Genomic DNA, 7,803 nt, shown 5'->3' with positions numbered 1-7,803 from the left:
TCTCTTCTCTTTCTTGCATTATGAATCTCTCCAAATAGGTCACTCTGTCCTTTATTTTCTGGAGATCTCCTTCATTTCATTCTTCTCCCAGGTCAGGTCCACCTTTCTCTCTTCCTCTGTTCTCCTAAGTGAGAGTGATCATTCTTTTTCTGTTGTGGAGTGTATCTTCCTCTCAGTGTGACACTGCAGATGTCTCCATCACTCTTTATTTTGGGCTCCTTCACTTGACCGTTCCATTCTTCTCCACTGCTCTTCTCTGCTATCATTGTTTGCAAATGGTGTAATATCATTTCAATGGAGTCTAAGGACCTCCTGGTGTTTTCAAATCCTTCCTCTCTTCTCAGTACTGCACTGTCGAGCTGTAACAAACATGCACTAGTGTTAGTGTTAAGATCTGGTGTTTCTGTTCCTGATCTACTGAGGAATGGCCCCTCTTGGGCTCTGTCAAGAAGTAATGTCAGTGTGACAGAAATTATTGATTAGATCATGTTTAGTTATTATAAGAGATCATTATGAACTTTATGATTTAGTACATGTCATTTGATTAGACAATAATGAAGTGTGTTTCAGTGTAATCATGTACTTATGTTTAGTTCATATTATGCATGTGTGCTATACTGTGACCCAGGTCAGGGAGAGTGCAGAGGGTAAGAGCACTCTGTTAACTGGTTGTCACTAGTCACTAGTTAGCTTTCTCTCCGTTCAACTGATACATCAGTTTCTTCCGCTAACTCTAGGGAAGTCCATATTAGGAGATACACATACGTGAGACAAAGTAGCCTGCTGGGCGCCTATGTTTTGGAACATGCTGTGCTAAAGATAACCTGCTGTTAGAACTGCTGAATTGTGTTTAAGATTGTATATAAGCAGGGGGACTGCCCCCTTGTTCTCAGAGTTGTCATGCTTGAATGAGACTCTCATGTCTGTCTCTGTCTTGTGTTTGTCTTTGTCCATTTTATATATTTATTTATTTTAATAAATTAATCATTTTAACCACGTCTGAGTCCTCATCTATTTTCAGAAAAGTTCCCATTCTTTGCAATGAAGAGATGCTTTCTCTAACACATGCTTATACTGTTGATAATGATAGAATGCTTTGCAATGAAGCAAGTTCAGCAAAGTCAAGGCGGGGACTGACGGTCGGAGGGGTTCGACTGGTGACGATCGGGAAGGGTCTGGTAAGGTAAACTGTTCCCATGCTTTTCAATGAAGAAATGATTTCGCCAACACATGATGATACTGTTGATAATGACAGAATGCTTTGCAATGAAGAAATGCTTTGCCTATGTACATAGATGTCACGCAGATAAAGTGATTAAACCTGCTACTGAGTTTCTGAAAAAACCCAGTCCCCTGGTTTCAGGTTGTGTTGCAGACTTTCCCGTGGCTTAGGCAAGGCCTCTTACACCGACCTGTGAACTAGTGACAAGACAAAAGACAGATTTGCACAATAATTCAGCATGCATTTGGCGGCCTGCCACTTTTTTGAAATCAACAACTTTGATTTTGCTGGTCCAGTGTCAGGAGTCTTAGCTTTTAACAATATATGTATTCATGGCAACGTGTGTTTAATGTCATTTCATTTATTTCATGTAAAAAATATTAACGTTTTGAAATGAGATCTGATTCATCTTTTGACCTACTGAGTTTACTCATTCTTCAATGACCACTTTATTATTTATTTCTGCCTTAGAGTGAGAAAGTTAAGGTCAGCTGTGAAGGAGCTGTCGGTGGTAGCTGAAAGATCTAGCCAATGGCTGTGGATTAAGAGGGCACAGACTACGTGGGGTCATGTCCCATAAAGGTGGCTTGACTGGTCTTATGAGTGAGACGTTGGGAAGGTGAAATGGGTAACATAAAAGGTGGTTGAACAGCAAGCTTTGAGGGGGGTGAGGCTGGGACGCCAGCCCTCACCGTTGAGCCTCCTGGAGATGTTGTGGGCTCAAATCAATGAAACACCAACGAAGGGAGGTGCCCACCTGATGACCCCAGTGAAGAGCTTGCAAGTGGTTGTGGGCGTCGTTGTTACTTTGCTTGAAGGTCTGTCCAGGGTTGTGTTGTGGTCTGAGTACTTGGCAGTTGAGGCAAGTGACCATGAACATAGTACACTGTGGTTCTGGATCCTTGCCGAGCCAGTATCAGTTCGTAGATGTTGCAGTGTTCTAATAGTGGTTGGTTGGTTAATAACATGCACTGTTATGGTTGTTGGAGAGAAGATGGGCGGTAGGGCCTTGTGAGGAGTATGGGAGTGGCATAGGATATTTCACCATCTTATCCGGTGTTTAAAAGTATAATCAATTTGGCTGAGGTTACCGTGATTGAAACTCTTCCTCCACTCTCTGCTCTCCTGGTTTCTGCCCTTCTTACACAGTGTGATCATTCTGTGAACAGTTACTCCAGGACCCAGTGTCAGGTGTCTTAGCTTTTTATGACATATTCATGACAACATGCGTTTAATGTAATTTCACATTTTCAAATTTAAAATATTAAGATTTTGAAATTAGATCTGATTAATCTGTTGACCTACTGAGTTTAATCATACTTGACCACTTAACACATCTTAACAATGATCTGTTCTACAGCTGCAGTACTCTACTCTCTGCCAAGACCAGAGACCAAGACAGTCAGCTGAGAGTCGCCAGATTCACTTAGTTGTAGTGCTCTGTCGCCATCTGGTGGAGAAATCATGTATAACATTTATACCGAAGCCCCTCCTCCCTGTACACGGCTACGTGTTTGAGGAAGTAAATCTTGGAGCGCCACAGTGGTCTTTGTTAATTATACGTTAAAGTGAGTTATAAATATCATAAAAACCTCTTAAATCTGGTATTTACTTCTTTCTGCCTTATTTCTGAAAGGAGTCTAAACTCCCTCAGCTGGATAAAGGACTACAGTGACTGATTCTCTCCTGTGCTACAGTGATTATTACAGAAGATCTAAAAGTGAAAGTGAAGTTTGTACAGAAGGAGACATTACAGAGAAACAGCACAGCAGCTGTTGGAGGAAATGGCTGCTACAAACACTCTGTCAGAAGAAGAGTTTTCATGTCCTGTGTGCTGTGACATCTTCAGGGATCCTGTTCTACTGTCATGTAGCCACAGTGTGTGTAAAACCTGTCTGCAGCAGTTCTGGGAAACCAAGGGATCTCAAGAATGTCCAGTTTGTAGGAGAAGATCTTCAAGAGACGAACCTCCCTGTAATCTTGTCCTAAAGAACTTGTGTGAGGCATTTCAAGCCAGCAGGATTCAGAGATCTTCAGCAGGGTCTGAGGTTCTCTGCAGTCTGCACAATGAGAAACTCAAACTCTTCTGTCTGGAGGACCAACAGCCTGTGTGTTTGGTGTGTCAGATTTCAAAGGCACATAAAACTCATGACTGCTGTCCAGTAGAGGAAGCTGTGTGTGACTTTAAGGTATGAAATGTACACTTCTTATTTAATTGTTTTTAAATGTTTTTCCAGTGTTCACAATTATCATGAAATTCTAGATAGAATTTCTCAGATGATGAGATTTCCGACAACTAAATCAGACCTTCATTCACATTGAAAAATAATAGAATTAAAACATTGGTTATACAACCGGCTACAATATATCAAACATCTCCATTTGACGGTAAAAGGATGAAAAGGAATCATAGTAAACATGCCATTCTGTCCAGTTGTTATAATCTCTGAAATCTCCAGCACATCTATACAGATACAGTGATGAGTCCTGTAAGACTCACACTGTCCTCTACTAAACCCGTATTTTACAGAACAAACTCAAGACCTCACTGAAGTCTCTACAGCAGCATCTGAAGGTCTTAGAGGAACATAAACAAGTCTGTGAGAAAACAGCAGCACACATTAAGGTGAAAGGTCACTCTGAGTTCTGAATGGTGCTGTGATCACTGTCCACGTACACCATAATGAAACACACACATTTGGACAGTTTATATTTCCTCATCATCTCCCATTCCAGTATCAGGCCCATCACACAGAGAGGCAGATAAAGGAGGAGTTTGAGAAGATCCATCAGTTTCTAAGAGATGAAGAAGCAGCAAGAATAGCTGCACTGAAGGAGGAAGAGGAGCAGAAGAGTCACATGATGAGGAGGAAGATTGAGGAGATGAGTGGAGAAATAGCATCTCTTTCAGATCAAATCAGAAACACAGAGAAGGAGATGGAAGCTGAGAACATCCCGTTCTTACTAGTAAGAATCACCCAGTCTGTATCTTTCTCTCTCTCTCTCTCTCTCTCTCTCTCTCTCTCTCTCTCTCTCTCTCTCTTTCTCTCTTTCTCTCTCTCACACACACACACACACACAAATGCATAAGTAAAATGTTTTGACATTTGTTTTAGTTTGTGTGTGTGCGTGCGTGCGCGCGCGCGTGTGTGTGTGTGTGTGTGTGTGTGTGTGAGGGTCTTTAGACACATTGATGTTATCATATAAGGAAGATGCATGTTTGACCCTTATATAAACAAAATGACTAAAATTTGATTTCACTTTCTGTGTTTGTTCCTCTGTTTCCTTCTCAGAACGTGTCGTCCACACTGAAACAGTAAGTGAATATTATTTCTGTTTGATATATTGTGTTACACAATGTGTTTGTGAAATTGTTCTCATACATTCAAATCTTCAGTATGTGGTCTCTGTTATTTCAGAAACATGATATATGAAGACGGTATTTAAGAAAATATAAATACATTTTTGATACTGATTATGTGCAAAACGTGGTTAGATACACTGATATGTTTAATGAAAGATAATAATACAGCTTTGTACATTTCATGTGAAATTTTTTTCATGTGTTAATTTAAATGTTAAATAATTAGAATATGATATATGCTAAAATATTATGATAATACAGCTTTATACACTTCCAGAGTTCATCACACCCCAAAACAACATAAGAAGGTGTCAGGAGCTCTGATCAATGTAGCAAAACATCTTTCCAACCTGAAGTTCAGAGTCTGGGAGAGAATGCAGAAGATTCTCCAGTACTGTGAGTTTTGGTGTTCTTTGATTAATTAGAGTAATTCTGTTCTCCTCACAATTAGAACTCTATAGAGAGAGAAACATTAACATTGTGTGTTTGGTACATGAACTATTCCAGTATTAAAGGCTGTATTAATATAAACAGTGAGGGGGACGACCAGTTGACTGCTGGTCTGAGGAGAGACAGTCAGTCCATGAGGAGATCTACACCACCCACTCTCCACCTCTACACACCACCCACTCTCCACCTCTACACACCACCCACTCTCCACCTCTACACACCACCCACTCTCCACCTCTACACCACCCACTCTCCCCCTCTACACACCACCCACTCCCCCCTCTACACACCACCCACTCTCCACCTCTACACACCACCCACTCTCCACCTCTACACACCACCCACTCTCCACCTCTACACCACCCACTTTCCACCTCTACACACCACCCACTTTCCACCTCTACACACCACCCACTCTCCCCCTCTACACACCACCCACTCTCCACCTCTACACACCACCCACTCTCCCCCTCTACACACCACCCACTCTCCCCCTCTACACACCACCCACTCTCCCCCTCTACACACCACCCACTCTCCACCTCTACACACCACTCACTCTCCCCTTCTACACACCACTCACTCTCCCCTTCTACACACCACCCACTCTCCACCTCTACACACCACCCACTCTCCCCCTCTACACACCACCCACTCTCCACCTCTACACACCACCCACTCCCCCCTCTACACACCACCCACTCTCCACCTCTACACACCACCCACTCTCCCCCTCTACACACCACCCACTCTCCCCCTCTACACACCACCCACTCTCCCCCTCTACACAACACCCACTCTCCCCCTCTACACACCACCCACTCTCCACCTCTACACACCACCACTCTCCCCCTCTACACACCACCCACTCTCCCCCTCTACACAACACCCACTCTCCCCCTCTACACACCACCCACTCTCCCCTCTACACACCACCCACTCTCCACCTCTACACACCAACCACTCTCCCTTCTACACAACACCCACTCTCCCCCTCTACACACCACCCACTCTCCCCCTCTACACAACACCCACTCTCCCCCTCTACACAACACCCACTCTCCCCCTCTACACAACACCCACTCTCCACCTCTACACACCACTCACTCCACCTCTACACCACCCACTCTCCACCTCTACACACCACCCACTCTCCCCCTCTACACAACACCCACTCTCCCCCTCTACACACCACCCACTCTCCACCTCTACACACCACCCACTCTCCCCCTCTACACACCACCCACTCTCCCCCTCTACACACCACCCACTCTCCCCTCTACACAACACCCACTCTCCCCCTCTACACACCACCCACTCTCCACCTCTACACACCACCACTCTCCCCCTCTACACAACACCCACTCTCCCCCTCTACACAACACCCACTCTCCCCCTCTACACAACACCCACTCTCCCCCTCTACACACCACCCACTCTCCACCTCTACACACCACCCACTCTCCCCCTCTACACACCACCCACTCTCCACCTCTACACAACACCCACTCTCCCCCTCTACACACCACCCACTCTCCCCTCTACACACCACCCACTCTCCACCTCTACACACCAACCACTCTCCCTTCTACACAACACCCACTCTCCCCCTCTACACAACACCCACTCACCCCCTCTACACACCACCCACTCTCCCCCTCTACACACCACCCTCTCTCCCCCTCTACACAACACCCACTCTCCCCCTCTACACAACACCCACTCTCCACCTCTACACACCACCCACTCTCCACCTCTACACACCACCCACTCTCCCCCTCTACACACCACCCTCTCTCCCCCTCTACACAACACCCACTCTCCCCCTCTACACAACACCCACTCTCCACCTCTACACACCACTCACTCCACCTCTACACCACCCACTCTCCACCTCTACACACCACCCACTCTCCCCCTCTACACAACACCCACTCTCCCCCTCTACACAACACCCACTCTCCCCCTCTACACAACACCCACTCTCCATCCTATTAAGAGGAGTCGTAGTGTTCAGAGGAGTGTGGTTGTGAAGTTGGAGATCCTAGCAGTGCTGAGTCACAGATGGAGGTGGAGGAGGTTCTACACCCACACTGTTCCAGGAACAGGACACACCACTCCAAACACCCAGACACATCTCCACCTCCCCACAGCCCAGAGTCCAGCTGAGCCCAAGCAGACACCCCTGCTCCAGCCTCTATGGGTCGGCGCCCCCCCAGGGACCAGCAGGTTCCCTGCATGTCAGCCAGGACCCTCCCTTGTCTGTTTGTCTGTCCCTGTCTGTGTGTATCCCTGTCGCCATCTTAGTGTCTGTCCATGTCCCTGTCTGTGTCCCTGACACCATGTTTGTGTCAGTACCTGAGTTTTCCTTGGTGTTGTTGTCTCCACATCACTGTGTCTGTCTTTCTGTGTCACTGTGTCTGTCCTTGTTGTTGTGTGTGTCGCCCCCTGTTGTCCTGGTGAGGGTGTTGTAGTTGTGGCACGTCCAGGCATGAAAATCTGTCACCTTTCGGCGAAATTCGCCGTTTTGAAGTCGAAAAGGGTGACCTACGTGAATCGTGTAGATCCGAGGAGTTTTTTTTTTTGGGGGGGGGGGGGGGGGTCGGGGGTCGGGAGTTTATATGTATATATTTTAATTATCATATTGACTTAATAAGCAAACAGAGCACTTCCGAAATCGGCAATTCCAGCAGTTTCCGCCCAGAACCTTCATGGAGGCCAAATAGCGTTCAATCATACGAACGTTCATGTTATTCATTTACTGCTA

At 45.8% G+C, this 7,803-nt stretch overlaps 1 long non-coding RNA gene across 1 annotated transcript; it reads left to right on the top strand.

Moving 5' to 3' along the window:
• The first annotated feature begins 4,043 nt into the window (after positions 1-4,043).
• LOC143497947 (uncharacterized) lies at positions 4,044-4,999 on the top strand. The gene is made up of 3 exons (XR_013125923.1): positions 4,044-4,189; positions 4,516-4,538; positions 4,864-4,999. It is a non-coding gene; the product is annotated as an uncharacterized LOC143497947 (long non-coding RNA).
• Positions 5,000-7,803: the final 2,804 nt, after the last annotated feature.

Source organism: Brachyhypopomus gauderio, unplaced genomic scaffold (assembly GCF_052324685.1).
Source record: "Brachyhypopomus gauderio isolate BG-103 unplaced genomic scaffold, BGAUD_0.2 sc117, whole genome shotgun sequence".
NCBI classification, from domain to species: domain Eukaryota; kingdom Metazoa; phylum Chordata; class Actinopteri; order Gymnotiformes; family Hypopomidae; genus Brachyhypopomus; species Brachyhypopomus gauderio.
Note: the sequence above shows the minus strand (reverse complement) of the source record. Positions and strands in the feature narration are given on the sequence as shown.